The following is a 16,295-nucleotide window of genomic DNA, read 5'->3' as shown; positions in this document are numbered from 1 at the left end:
GGAAGCCTGCTTCCTCCTCTCTCTCTGCCTGCCTCTCTGCCTACTTGTGATCTCTGTCTGTCAAATAAAAAAATAAAATCTTTAAAAAAAAAAGAAAGAGATACCCATATGTTTGAAAAGTTAGGTTAAAATAAAATAATAATAGAAAATACTAAATAAAGAGAAGGATAATGATGAAAGTTCTGGCAGCAAAACTAATGGATACTGGGATGTCTTGCTAGCTCAGTTGGTGAAGCGTGCAATCTCAGGGTTGTGAGTTCAAGCCCCACGTTGGGAGTAGAGATTACTTAAAAAAAATAAAATCTTAAAAAAAAAAAACAACAACTAGTGGATGCAGCTAAAGCAATTCTTAGTGTTTCAGTAATGTCTTTAAATGCATGTATAGGGGCTCCTGGGTGGCTCAGATGGTTAAGTGTCTGCCTTTGGCTCAGGTCATGATCTCCTAGTCCTGGGATGGAGTCCTCTCTCAGGTTCTCAGCTCAGCAGGGAGTCTGCTTCTCCCTCTCCCTCTCCCCCAGCTGCACTCTCTGTCTCTCTCTCTCTCAAATGAATAAATAAAATCTTTTAAAATAAAATAAAAAATGAATGCATATATAAAAAACAAATGAGATAATGTTGATCTCAAAAGCCAAAACACTGAAAGAAAATAAAACCTAAAGAAAGTAGACTCAAGGGGCACCTGGGTGGCTCAGTGGGTTAAAGCCTCTGCCTTCGGCTCAGGTCATGATCCCAGGATCCTGGTATAGAGACCCACGTCAGGCTCTTTGCTTCCCCCTCTTTCTCTCTGCCTGCCTCTCTGCCTACTTGTGATCTCTCTGTCTGTCAAATAAATAAATAAAATCTTAAAAAAAAAAAAAGAAAAAGTAGACTCAAAATTAATTAATGAGGGAAAAAAAACAGAGACAATTACACAAAAGGCGGTTTCTTTGAAAATATGAATAAGACTTATAAATCTCTGGTAAAAATGATCAAGAAAAAAGATTAAGAAATATTAGGACCAAAAAAATAGTATATTAAGCAAAGAGTTTCCTATGCCTCATTAAATAAATTAGACATAGAACTCAGATTTTTATATAATAGAGTAGTATTAAAAAAAGCATCTTGTCACCCTAAAAAGTATAAACATGAATAAAATAGACAATTTCCTAGAAAAATATAAATTAGCCAAATTGACTCAAGATGAGATAAAAACCAAAGTGAACCAATAACCATTAAATATATGCTAAGGGTTAAGTGGGGGATGGGTATTAAGGAGGGCAATTGTGATGAGTACTAAGTATTACATGTAAGTGAGGAATCACTGAATTCTACTCCTGAAACTAAAATTACACCATATGCTAACAATTGGAATTAAATAAAAACTCAAAACTAACTAACTAGATAATCAAATTTTTTCTCACTCTCCCAACAAGTGACATCAATCCTAGATAACCTCATAGGTGAGTCTTCGGAGCATCTAATCTAGTGTTTTTCCATAGAAAGATTATGCAAACCCCTGTGCAATTTTACGTTTTCTGGTGACCACACTAAAAATGTGACATTCATCTTAATAATATTTTTTACTGACAATAATGAAAATATTTCATTTTGATACATGACAATAGAACATTTATTTTTAAAGTATTAGGGAAATAATTAATACACGTTTTTCCATACTAAGTCTTTGAAATACACTAAGTGTTTTATATTCAATTAACAGTAGCCACATTTCAAGTGCTCACTAGCCACATATAGCCACTATTTACCATGTTATACAGCATAGCTATAATCTTTATTTTAGACAAACTGTTTCATATAATAGAAGAGGAAGATCTGTCCAATTTATTTAATGAAGCATAGAAAACCCTAATACCAAAACCAGACAAGAAGAGTATAAGAAAAAATGTAGAGACCTATCTCACTTAGAGTATAATAAATAAATTCTTTTTAAAAAATTACATAAGGGGGCGCCTAGGTGGCTCAGCGGGTTAAAGCCTCTGCCTTCGGCTCAGGTCGTGATCCCAGGGTCCTGGGATCGAGCCCCGCGTCGGGCTCTCTGCTCCGCGGGGAGCCTGCTTCCTCCCCTCTTTCTCTGCCTGCCTCTCTGCCTGCTTGTGATCTCTCTCTCTCTGTCAAATAAAAAAAAAATTTAAAAAAAAATTACATAAGATTCATATGAAAAATTAAGGCCAAGGTTATTTGGAAACAAACAACAGAGTACAAGTTGCCCCACCAGATATTAAAACTTATTTTAAAAGCAAGGTAATAGGATTGTGTGATACTGGTACAGGATCAGACAAATAGGCCAAAAGAACAATATAGAGAACATGATTTACGACCAGAAGTAACAATGCAAAGGGAATGTCCTGGTCGGTCTATGGCACTACAACAAATTACCCACAATTTAAAAAAAGAAAATGAAGAGAAAAAGAAAAACAAATTGAATGAGGTCCCTACTTTCCATCTACGAAAATATGTGCTAAATGATTTAAAGACCTAACTATAAGAAATGAAATTTTAATATTTCAAAAGAAAATATGTAGTGGAGTTTCTTGTTTAAGAAACTTGTTTAAGGGGCACCTGGGTGGCTCAGTGGGTTAAAGCCTCTGCTTTTGGCTCAGGTCATGATCCCAGGATCCTGGTATCGAGACCCACATCAGGCTCTCTGCTTCCTCCTCTCTCCTCTGCCTGCCTCTGCCTACTTGTGATCTGTCTGTCAAATAAATAAAATCTTTAAAAAAAAAGAAAAGAAAAGAAACTTGTTTAAGAAACTCCACTACATATTCTCTTTTGTTTTTTTTTTTTTAATATTTTATTTATTTATTTGAGAGAGACAGAGTGAGAGAGAGAAATTATGAGCAGACTGGGAGGCAGAGGGAAAAGCAGACTCCCTGCTGAGTGGGGAGCCCGATGCGGGGCTTGATTCCCAGATTCGTGTATCATGACCTGCGCCAAAGGCAGACACTTAACTGACTGAGCCACTGAGCCAGGTTCCCCTTTAAACAAGATTTCTTAAACAAGACCCCCAAAAACACAACTTATTTGGGCAAATATTGATAAATTTTACTATCTTAAATTTTAAAACTTCTGTAAAACAGAAAACATCACAGAAATAACGTTTAAAAATCATGTCCAGGCTGCGACTTCTCGCATTATATTTATAATGGTGAAACTAACAAAGGAAATAGATCTGGAATTAATAAGGCATACTTAAAAATCAATAAGCAAAAGATGAAAAATCCAACAGAAAAAAGGACAAAGAAAATGAAAAGAAAAATGTTCACACCAAAAAAAAGAAACACAAATGTCCATTAAACATACGAAGAGGGGTGCCTGGGTGGCTCAGTTGGTTAAGTGTCTGATTCTTGGTTTCAGCTCAGGTCATGATCTCAGGGTTGTGAGATCAAGCCCCACGTTGGGCTCCATGCCAAGATTCTCTCTCTTCCTCTGCTCCTCCCTCCCCCCTACCAGCGGCTGCTTGCATGTTCTCTGCAGAGATTAGTGAGGACACAGAGCAACAGGAACTCATATACTGCAGATGTGAGTATGAATTTGAACAAACAATATGGAAGGCAATTTAATAATATCTAGTAAAGCAGAGAAGGCATAGGCTCCATCAGCAATTACACTTCTAAGTAAATACCCTTGAGAAATTCTTATTTGTTGGATAAAACAATTTATTTTTTTTCTTTTTGTCCTACCTTTATCCCCTCCAGACTAGGTCCAGAGGAGACTCCATGTCCTCAACCCCAAAGCACATCAAACTATCTTGTGATGTGCTCTTCTTAATTTTTTTTTTTTTTTTTTTTTAGTATACTTGACATACAGTGTTACATTAGTTTCAGGGGTAAGACATAGTGACTCAACTTCTCTTTATGTTAGCTGTACTCAACACAAGCACCACAAGTATGGCTACCATCTATCACCATGCAACACTATTACAATATCATTGACTATATTCCTTATGCTGTGCCTTTCAATCCTAGGACTTATTCATTCCTTAACTGGAAGGCTGCATCTTCCACTCCCTTTCACCCATTTTGCCCAACCCTCCAACACTTCCTCCCCTCTGGCCACCATCAGTTTGTTCTTTATATGTCTGATTCTGCTTTTTGTTTGTTTATTCATTTGTTTTGGTTTCTTTTTTTTTATTCCACATATGCGTGAAATCATATTCTTAGTCTCAATTATTTCACCTAGCATCATACCCTGTAGATCCATCCATATTGTCCCAAATGGCATAATCTCATCCTTTTTGTGGCTGCAAAATAATCCAGTGTGTGTGTGTTTGCGTGTATCACAAATTCTTCATAAATCCATCTATCAATAGATATTTGGGTTGCTTCCATATCTTGGCTATTTAAATAATGCTGCAATAAACATAGAAGTGCATATATCTTTTATAATTATTGTTTTCATTTCCATTGAGTAGATACCCAATAGTGGAATTATTGAATCATATAGTATTTCTATTTTTAACTTTTTGAGGAATCACCATACTATTTCCACAGTGATTGTACTAATTTACATTCCCACTAACACTGCAAGAGGGCTTCTTTTCTTCACCAATATTTTTATTTCTTGCCTTTTTGATTTTAGCCATTCTGACAGGTGCAAGGTGATATCTCAGGTGATATCTTAGTATTTGCATTTCCCTAATAATTAGTGATATTGAGCATCTTTTCATGTGTCTGTTCACTATCTGCATGTCTTCTCTGGAAAAATAAACATCTATTCAGGTCTTCTGTCCAGTTTTTAATCAAATTTTTTTGTTGTTGTATAAGTTCTTTGTATATTTTAGATATTAATCTTTGATCAAATATATCATTAGCAAAAATCTTCTCCCACTCAGTAGATTGTGTTTTTTGTTTTGTTGATGGTTTCTTTCACTATGCAAAAGCTTTTTATTTTTATGTGGTCCCCACAGTTTATTTTTACTTTTGTTTTTCTTGCCTTAGGAGACATATCTAGAAGAAATGTTGCTCTAGCCAATGTCAGAGAAATTACTGCCCAGGCTCTAGGATTTTTTATGATTTGTGTTCTCACATTTAGGTCTTTAATCTATTTTGAGTTTATTTTTATGGATTGTGTAAGAAAGTGATACAGTTTCATTCTTTTGCATATAGCTGTCCAGTTTTCCCAACACCATTTATTAAAGACACTATTTGTTCCCCTACTGTATATTCTTGCCTCCTTCTTCATATCTTAAATAACCGTATAAATGTGGGCTTATTTCTGAGCTCTCTATTCTGTTCTATCGATCTATGTGTCCATTTTTGTGCCAGTACCACACTCTTTTGATTATTACAACTTTGTAGTATATCTTGATATCTGGGATTGTGATACCTCCAGCTTTGTCTCTCTTTCTCAAGATTACCTTCGCAATTCAGGGTCTTTTATGGTTCCATGCAACTTTTAGTATTATTTGTTCTAGTTTTTTCCATTTGTTTGTGTTATCTTTAATTTCTTTTATCAGTATTTTGTGTTTGCAGAGTATAGGTCTTTCACCTCCTTGGTTAAGTTTATTCCTAGGTATTTTATTCTTTTTGGTACAATTATAAATGGAATCAATTTCTTTGTTTCTCTTTCTGCTACTTTGTTATTAGCATATAGAAATAGTCGATTTCTGGGTATTAATTTTGTATCCTGCAACTTTACTGAATTCATTTACCACTTCTACTAGCTGTTTGGTAGAGTCTTCAGGCTTTTCTATATAGTGCCATGTCATCTGCAATAGTGACAGTTTAACTTCTTTACTGATATGGGTGCCTCTTGTTTCCTTTTCTTATCCAATTGCTGAGGCTAAGACTTCCAGTACTATTTTGAATAAAAGTGTAAAGATGGACATCTTTGTCTTGTTCCTGATCTTGAAGGAAAAACTCTCAGTTTTTTACCATTGAGGATGACGTTAGCTGTGTTTTTTTCATATAAAGCCTTTATTATGTTGAGGTGTGTTTATTATGGTGTTTTCTTACAACAAATACAAAAAATCAGCTTCCCTGAGATTATGCCACTGGCCAATAATACAAAAGTTGCTATGGTCAATTTTGTTTAAAATATTAGTTTTCCGGGGTGCCTAGGTGCCTCAGTTGTTAAGCGTCTGCCTTTGGCTCAGGTTATGATCACAGGGTCCTGGGACTGAACCCCTCATCGGGCTCTCTGCTCAGCAGGAAACCTGCTTCTCCCTCTCCCACTCCCCCTGCTTGTGTCCCCTCTCTCACTGTCTCTCTCTCTGTCAAATAAATAAATAAAATCTTTAAAAAAATATATTAGTTTTCCTTCCCATCACAGATATAAATTCCACAGTAGTAGGAAAGCATTGACAGGAGGAGAAATAAAAATGCAAGTTATCTTTGAGTCCAGTTGCATTTAGAATGAAGCCCAAAATCCTTAGCAGGCCAGTAAGCTTTTGCACACTTTCTCACTGGCCTGCCTTTCAGCATCATGTTGCCCCACTACCCAGTTCTTCCCAATTCCAAGGTAATGAGCATCACCTTACTCCTTGAATTCACCATGCCTTTCCCATCAAATGGCTCTTGTTGTTCCTTCTTCCTGAAAGCTGCCTTCTCTACCTCCTTTGTCTTGCTAACTAATACTCAGTTGACAAGTAGTACTTCTTGGCAAAACAGTAAACACTCAATAAATATTTTTTTATCTGATATAGAGTGGCTAATCACTCAAGTGATTTGTCCTGCTTGACTATTGATCTTTAGGAATTGAGCCTGATAAAAATGCCCTTCAAAATGAGGCCACAAATTAGGAGCTATGCCCAGTCCCAGGGGGATTAGAAGCCTGGGGAGGCAGATAGCAGGATTATATCAAAGTATCTGTGGGAACCGGCTGCATTCAGGATCAATAGGGAAGGCCATCTTGGAGAAAATGTCCATCACTCCCAAAGCCTGACATGAATGAAAATATGAAAAGAAATGTCCTGTAAAGCAAGGCCATCTCAAGGGGACACAAGAGTCTCTTCATGGTCCTGCCAAAAATATCAGAAGTGGTGTTTTTATGCCTTCATCTGTAAAGTGTAAAACCAACAAAGCCCCATTTGGATCATTTGTGATTCAGCTAGCCAGATGGCATCATGGCATAGTCACAGTGCCTGGGTACAGTATCCAGAAGAGACACACAGACTCCCACATTTGAGACTAGCTCACCTCCCTACTTGGCTCTGGCCAGCTGGCTGCTGTGAGGCCCTGGTCCTCCAAGCAGCACTCTGTGTGGAGTTACCTGCTTACGCTGCCAAGCTGCAAAATCTCAGAAGACAGGGCTGCTGAGGGTGCAAGTGTCTGCTGGAACCCATGGCACTCTCGATCCCAGCATAGAACATGTCTGGCCAGGAGTTTAGGCTGACAGGGAAAGGATGATAAGGTGTTCAAATACTGTATCTCCGGAGCGCTGTGAATGCCCCCGTTTCTCTCAGCTGCCAAGCTTAGGTGGTCTGCATGTCTTGTCCTGGCATGCTGTGCCCTCTTGGGGCAGACTTCACACCGCCTAGAGGCAGTAGTAGCGGCTGTCTCCTCATGAGATAACTGGCCTTACATGTGCCCAGTTTCCTAAGCCTTGGGTCAAAAAGCCAGGTCCATCATTAATTAAATGCAAAGGCAAGAACCAATTACCCAGAATTCCATGATGCATTGGTTCCTATAGCCAGGACCTAGGATGTGGTACAAAGTTTGGGAATGTCAAGTCCTGCATCAGAATGAACGTCCACCCATAGACCCAGCACCCTTGGAGGAATTAGTCTGCCCACTGGAGTACGTGCTTGCCACTGGGATTTATAGTAAGTAGGAAAGTGGATGGGCCAGGGGTCCCAAGACTGTAGCCAGGGAATTGTGGACATGATACCAATGTGCTTCACTATTTGCAGTGAATATATCTATTCCGAAAACCTCAGGGCCTCAAAAACCTGATCTAATGAACCCAGTGAGACTTGAAGCTGGCCCATAGATAGTGCCAGTCAGCCAAGCCCTGCCAAGGTCTGTGGATGGCATTGTTAAACATCTGCATCAGGCCAGCCACCAACAGATTGCTTGGCTCAGGCTGGAGGTCCAGTTGTTTTCAAGTAACAGACAAGAACTGGTGGGGAGGTCCTACCCATTCCTCCTTTCCTACAGGGCAAGGACCTGCCATGCTCAACTCCCATGTAAACTTCTGCTTGACCTTCATACATGCAGTAGGGTTAAACAGATCTAGAAAGGGTGGTAAGACATCAGTGGGCAAAATGGGAAATGTGTCCGTTGAGAACCACCAAAGCCAAAGTAGACAGTGCCCTCATGTGGAAGAAAAAAATTTTTAAGGAGAAAATTCTCCTATGGGTGACCTGTTGCTATTGAGTATTTTTCAGAAATACGCAGGAGGTTGATACACTCCACCAACCAAGGGCAGCCCGCCGCTACTCCTCCATGGATCAAGATGGCTGAAAATCTGAAGCCAAACACTACATGACAAAATACGACACACAAAGAACAAACGATTAACTTTAGCATATAAAATTTAAGCCCAAGAAGTTGTATGGACTTCAACAAAACCAGACAGCTTATTTTTACTCTAGAGAAGTAAATATAACATCTAGCTAATAGAAAATTCATTTCTCCTGTCCCACTAAATAAGGGTGAAGTTGTTGTTTTTTTTTTTTTAAGGGCAGTTTAAATAAGTGTCCAATTATTCATCTTCCCTGAGGAAACACTTGCTGGTACTGGACCCTAAGGCATAGCCCCAGGAAGGGAAGAGCAGCAGGGTTTCACAAGCTCACTCCTGATTTTTTTTTTTTTTTTTTTTTTTTCTGGGAGAGGCAGGAACAGTGGCGCTTGAGAGCACTGGACACGGAGCCAGATCTTTGCTCAGTCCCCTCATCCCAGAGCACCTGCAAGAGGGGTGGCGGTGCTCTCTGAAAGGGGAGGCCATGTTGAGAGGAAGAGAGAGGAGGGTTTGAACTTGCAGGGAACTGAAGTCTTGTGCTGGTCTTCAGGAGTGCCAGAGTGACCTGCCAGCTACGTAAGTGTGATAGGAAAGATAGAGATAGATAGATAGATAGATAGATAGATTAGATAGATAGATGATAGATAGATAGATAGATAGATAGATAGATAGATAGATAGAAAGAAAGAATATAGTACCTCCATGGAAAGCAGCAAACCCTACAAATGAGGGGTTTTCTCCTGGAGAGCTGGCTGTTTACCAAAACACCACCGCTCCTATTAATTAGTCTTAAGCTCTCTTGCACTTTGAGTCCTGCTACCTTTGCTATTCATCAGCTCTACACTTGTATTCCTTTCCTCTGTCCTGTTTGCCTTGTGCAGACACCTCCTTCCATAGCCAGTAAGGACTCTCTGTTGCTTGCACTGTTAACTACACAGTCCTACCCTGTCTACAATTTCCCACCTATGAATCCATCGAATCTATGCCTTTTTTTTTTTTCCTACTTCATGGCGTCCAGTGGCATCCAAGCATTGCTGGAGAAAATGTCATAGCCTGAGTGTTGGTATCATTGAAATCTGTGGTATACAGCTTCACGGTCTCCTCGGTGCTTCCTGGAAATCTACTTGTACTTGACCAGCTTAGTTGTGGTGCACCGTACACCTAATATATGTTGCAGTTACCCCTCCTTCCCATTCTGTCATAGGATGAGGTATTGAATCATCTGACATGACGATGGTTATGTAGTGACATTTAAGATTCTGGTTGACACGGGGCACTGGGTGATTCAGTGGGTTAAAGCCTCTGCCTTCAGCTCAGGTCATGATCTCAGGGTCCTGGGATCGAATCCCACATCAGGCTCTCTATTCTGCAGGGAGCCTGCTTCCCCCCCTCTCTCTCTGCCTGCCTCTCTGCCTACTTGTGCTCTCTCTCTGTCAAATAAATAAAATCTTTTAAAAAATTTTTAAAAAAAGATTCTGGTTGACATATATTGACCAACTGCAAAAAAGCAATTATCTGAAACAAAATGATTATTCATTCCCTTTTTTAATGAATCTCAGAGCCAGGGGTCTGTAATATAAATCCTCATCAACGAAAACATGTACCAGCTTCTACCCAGGTCTGTTTTAGCGAGCCAGGTAGCTTTCTCCTTAGATTAGTCATGGGCTGTTTTACTTGCATCCTAGTATATGAACACAACAAGAAGTAATTGCTATAGCATATATTTTTCCTTCACTAGTTAAGAATAATTCTAAGGCTATGTGACTATCCACAATAACTCTAGCTAGTGAACTTAAATTTAAACTGGTTTATTATGCGTCCAGAGACAAAGGTGTATAATTCATAAGTTTTACTAAATTTTGACATTCTTTTTCAGTTGTGCTTTTTTTTTTCTTTTGAACTGTGGGAATTGTAACCTATGTAGTATGCGTAAAGAGGGAGGTAGTTTTCCTTATAGGAAATTTTTCCAAATAACCTGTGCTTGCTTCTCTTTACAGATTTCTGGGCATTATTTTCAAGGAAGCATGATTTCCTAGTACTTTTAATTTTCTGAAAATCTCTAACAATTATCCTCAATACACAGGTTACGTTAGCATGTGGCAAGCAGGAATATTTCACATAATTGTACTCTAACAGAGACAGATTATACTGAGAGCATAAGTATAAATTAATACAACAGGACCAGGCAAAATTTTTGTCTCTCAAATTGGGCAGATTCCTTGTGTGGAGTTAAACGGTTCCTGCAAAGTAGGTGCATCTCTGAAGAGAACAAAGTTGTAGGAAGAATGGCCTTAATATTAGTTCTTATTTTTGAAAGGCTGGGTTTTGCTGATACCATTATAATGATTTTAGCAAAAGCATTTTGCAACAGTGAGGTCAAGGTTTAATTTTTACAAGACTAAATAAAGGTTGGGATTAATGATGTGAGGAAAATTTAAGTTATGGAAGATCCTATGAAAAATAATCTACCTGTTGAAGCGTTTGAAAGAATGGTTATTAAATTTGTTGGCAGACAGTTAAATTCACAGCCTAGCTCTGAATTTGTGTCTCAGGTTTAATAAATCCAAGAAAAACACATCAGGAAGTTTGTTTTTTTTTTCTTAAGTGGCAAAAACCATACAAATCTAAAATGATAGAGTAAAGATAAGGGCGATTGTACTGAGTGCGAAGTCTTTTAGTTAGTTCATAGAGGATATCAAACAAAATACAATAGTAAGTAAGATTGATGGTAGAGTAAAGGAAAAGCAAATGGGTGATAAAAGATTAGAAAATAAATCTTTTGGGGGCACCTGGGTGGCTCAGTCACTAAGCATCTGCCTTCAGCTCAGGTCATGATCTCAGGATCCTGGGATGGCACTCCACATCAGGCTTCCAGCTTCGCAGGAAGCCTGCTTCTCCCTCTCCCACTTCCCCCTCCTTATATTCCCTTCTCGCTGTTTCTCTCTCTCTCTGTCAAAAAAATAAATGAAAACTTTAAAAAAAAAAAAAAAGAAAAGAAATCTTTTCTTGGGTGGAAGCTGCTTTTTCTGTAATTATGTTCTGTCATCTTGGGTAAAAAATTTCTGTAGTCAGAGGCTTCTGGAAAATTCCTTAAAAATATAAATTTAAGGTCTCTGAATGGAAAGGATATCAAGTTGTCAGAGGAAAGTAATACATGTCTTGTAAGTTGAGATCAAAACCTTGGAGTTTTACCAGGATGTCAGTAGTTAACATTACCAGGTAAGGTCTATTCCACTGGAGCTTGAGGGTAGTTTTTTCTCTAATGGCTCCTTTACAAGACCAAATATCCAAGATTCAGATCATGCAGAGTCTACCTAGGTAGATGTTTTAGAAATATAGCTTGTTGATAATTAACCTGGAAGCATCAAACAAGCCTCCAGTAGTGTTCCGTTTTATCAGCTTATACTGGGTTAGAATTTGGGAGGGAAACAATGCCCAACGGCTTGATGCAAACTGGTTTTAACTCACAGGGAGATAACTTACGGTTCCAAAAAGGAGAGTCATTGTTGCTATCACGGCTCATGGCAAGAAATCGGCCTTGAAAATGTAAGGTTTCTTCAAACTTTGATAGTTATAGTTTTAGAATTCCTTATGTTATCGTCATTTTTCCTGAGGTTTGTCAATGATAAGGATAGTGGAGATTCTGAGTAAAAGATAAGGCTAGAATGGAGTGAAACTAAAGAGGATTTCTACCCACTGTGAAAACTAAGAGGCTAAGAAAGTGAGCTGACCAAGAGAGATAAGGAAGCCACGTGCTGACAAAAGATATGGGAAGAGTCCAGTTTTTGCTTTCAGGTCTAAGACCCATCTATATTACTACTCACAAAACACCCTGTATTTTCAGAATAATTCTTCCTCCTCCCTTTCCTTCTCCTCTACTTTCTTCTTTGCCTAAGTAGGACTGGTTTACGTTACTTGCTCCTCTTGACTAAAGTTGGGATAATTTGACTGTCAATTAGAATAATAACTGCAATGATCCAAAACACATACTGTATGTTTAAATTCTGAGCACATATGAAACTTGAAAAATACTAATTGGTCATTATAGGAGGATGTTATAAAGCAACTAACTTGTTTGAAATGTTTAAATAAAGACGAAAGAATAAGCATTTAGACTCCTTCTTCCTATTTGAATGATATTACTCATTGCCCAATATTAGATGAGAAATTTTTCTTTTAAAAAGCATTCCACCTGGGGCACCTGGGTGGCTCAGTGGGTAAACCCTCTGCCTTTGGCTCAGGTCATGACCTCAAGGTCCTGGAGTCGAGCCCTGCATCGGGCTCTCTGCTCAGTGGGGAGCCTGCTTCCCCCTCTCTCTCTGCCTGCCTCTCTGCCTACTTGTGATCTCTCTCTGTCAAATAAATAAAATCTTTAAATAATAATAATAATAAATAATAAAAGTAAAAAGCATTCCACCTAATAAATTTTATTTTATTTTATTTATTTATTTGACAGACAGAGATCACAAGTAGGCAGAGAGGCAGGCAGAGAGAGAGGAGGAAACAGGCTCCCCGCTGAGCAGAGCCCGATGCGGGGCTCGATCCCAGGACCCTGAGATCATGACCTGAGCTGAAGGCAGAGGCTTAACCCACTGAGCCACCCAGGTGCCCCTCACCTAATAAATTTTTAAATGAATGATACAATATCACCATTTTCAAGCCCTAATGAATTATCAGACCTAGATACTAAGCTTTAATGGCACCTAACATCATATACACACACACACATACACACACACACACACACACACACAAAGAGACGACTAGACATTATATGCCTCTCAATGGCAGAAAATCACCCTACCAGTGAAGTATCCTTGTTATAAAAGTTGAACCTGAATCTGATAAAGCCCCTATATACAGAAACTACAGGGGACAAAGAAGCATGTTAAACATGACAACATGTACATTGCAATCAGCAAAAACCAACGAGACTCTGAAAAACAAATCTGCAGTTTTTTCGATAAATGAATTACAAGAATGAAAAAGCAACAGTGAGAGAAAAAGAGAGTGATTATCACAGATTAAAAGAAGTTTAAAAGATATCAACTAATCACCATTTTGACCCTCATTTAGATCTTGATTCAAATTGTAAAAAAAAAAAAAAAAAAAAAAGTTAAGATTGGACATTTGAATAGTTACTGATATTTTATGATCTTAAAAATTATTATTGAGGGGCGCCTGGGTGGCTCAGTTGGTTAAGCGACTGCCGTCGGCTCAAGTCATGATCCTGGAGTCCTGGGATCGAGTCCCGCATTGGGCTCCCTGCTTGGCAGGGAGTCTGCTTCTCCCTCTGACCCTCCCCCTTCTCATACTCTCTCTCTCAAATAAATAAATAAAATCTTTAAAAAAAATTATTATTGGGGTATCTGAATAGCTCAGTCAGGCATCTGGCCCTTGGTTTTAGCTCAAGTTATAATTTCGGGGTCCTGAAATCAAGCCCCGCATTGGGCTTCCACACTTAGCAGGAACTCGGCTTTTCCCTCTTCTCCCACCCTCAGTCTCCTTCCCCCACTCACTCTCTCTTTTTTTCTCTCTTTCTCAAATAAATAAAATCTTTAAAAATTTTAATTATTTTTAAGGGTGATAATTATATTGTGATTATTTTTTTTAATAATATAGTCCTTATATTTTAAAGATGCTTGAACTACTTATGGATGAAACACCATGCCTGTGATTTATTTCAAAAATAATGTATGAGGAAAGAAGTAAATGGTAGAGATGAAACAAATTGTCCATGAGTTGAAAATGATCAAAGCTGAGAGATGAGAGTTCATTAAACAGTTCTGTGTAGTTATCATATGTGTTTGAAAGTTTTCCATAATTTTCAATTATACTGGATCAATTGGATATTCATGTAAAAACATTCTTTTAAGATTTTATTTATTTATTTGAGAGAGATAGAGATAGAGAGTTGTGGGGGAGGAGCAGAGGGCGAGGGAGAGAGAGAATCTCAAGCACATTCCATACTGAGTGTGGAGCCCAGCACAGAGTTCCATCTCAGGACCCCCAAGATCATGACCTGAGTCAAAATCAAGAGTCAGATGCTTAACTAGCTGAGCCACCGAGGCACCCCTCATATAAAAACATTTTTTAAAACACTTAAACTTATTTTTTTAAAGATTTTATTTATTTACTTGACAGAGAGAGATCACAAATAGGCAGAGAGAGGGGGGAAGCAGGCTCCCCACTGAGCAGAGAGCCTGATGCGGGGCTTGGTCCCAGGATCCTGAGATCATGACCTGAGCCAAAGGCAGAGGCTTAACCCACTGAGCTACCCAGGCACCCCTAAAATATTTAAACTTTTAAAGAGGAATTAACACCACTTCTTCTTGAACTCTTCTAAAAAATGGAAGAGGAGGGAACACTCCCAAATTCATTTGAAGAGTTTTCTTATAGTGCCCTTATCTGATATTAAGGTCAGATAAAGTACACTACAAGAAAAGAAAACCAGTATCTCTGAAGAATATAGATGCAAAAATTTTCAACAAAATGTTTGCAATCCAAATTCAACAACAAATTACAAAGACTACATACCGTGATCAATGGGGTCTATCCCTGTGATGCAAGGAAAATTGAACATACAAATATCAATTAATGTGATACACCACAGATTGAAAGAGAAAAATCATATAATCCTCTGAATAGATGCTGAGAAAACACTTAACAAAATACAATATCTTCTCATGATAAAAAAAAAAACCCTCAACAAATTGTGTATAGAAGCCTCAACATAAAGGCTATATATGACAAACTTGCAGCCAACATTGTACTCAAGGGTGAAAGACTGAAAGCTTTTCCTCTAAGATCAGGAACAATACAAGGATGCCTAATCTCACCATTCTTACTTGACATCTTACTGAAAGTCCTAGCTAGAGCAATCAGGCAAGACAAAGAAATAAAAAGAAAATAAAGAAATTGAAAAGGAAGAAGTAAGTTGTTGTTGTCTGCCCATGGTACGATCTTATATGTAGAAAATCCTAAAGACTATAAACACACACACAAACTGTAAGAACCAATAAAGGAATTCAACAAAATTGCAGAATACAAAATCAAGACACAAAAACTAATTGCATTTCTGTGTCCTAACCATGAACAATCCAAAAAGGAAATTAAGAGAATAATCCCATTTATAATAGCATCAAAAAGGGAAAAAAAAATAGGAATAAATTTAATCAAGGAGTTTAAGGACTAATACACTGAAAATTGCAAAACACTAATGAAATTAAAGAAGACAAAATGGAAAGACATCTGGTATTCATGGACTGGAAGACTTGGTATTATTACAATAATTGTATTACTCAGAATGATCTACAAATTCAATACAATCCCTATTAAAAACCCCAATGGCATTTTTTACAGAAATAGAAAAAATGATCCTAAAATTCATATGGAGCCACAAATCATGCCAAATGGCTAAGCAACCTTAAGAAGAAGAACAAAGTTGGAGGTCTCATATTTTCTGATTTTAAGACTTATCACAGAGCCACCATAATTAAAGGCAGTACAGAACTGCCATAAGAACAGACATATAGAAAATGATACAGAATAGAGAGCTCAGAAATAAACCCACACAGTCAGTCAATTGGTCTTTGACAAAGGTGCCAAGAATACACAATGGGAATAGGATAGCCTCTGTAATAGACGGTGTTGGGAAAACTGGGTATCCACATTTAAAAGAATGAAACTGGAACTTTATCCTACACACACACACACAAATCAGGTCAGCATACAGCTCAGAATGTATTAATGCAATGAGTTCTACACTTACTGTAAAATTCATAAAAGAAAATATTAGGAATCTTCATGACATCAGTCTTGGCAATGATTTTTTTTTATATGATACCACAAGTACAGACAACAAAATAGAAAATAGACAAGTGGAACTATACCAA

Source organism: Enhydra lutris, unplaced genomic scaffold (assembly GCF_002288905.1).
Source record: "Enhydra lutris kenyoni isolate GAN:26980312 unplaced genomic scaffold, ASM228890v2 scaffoldscaffold18, whole genome shotgun sequence".
NCBI lineage: Eukaryota > Metazoa > Chordata > Mammalia > Carnivora > Mustelidae > Enhydra > Enhydra lutris.
This window is presented reverse-complemented; position numbering follows the sequence as displayed.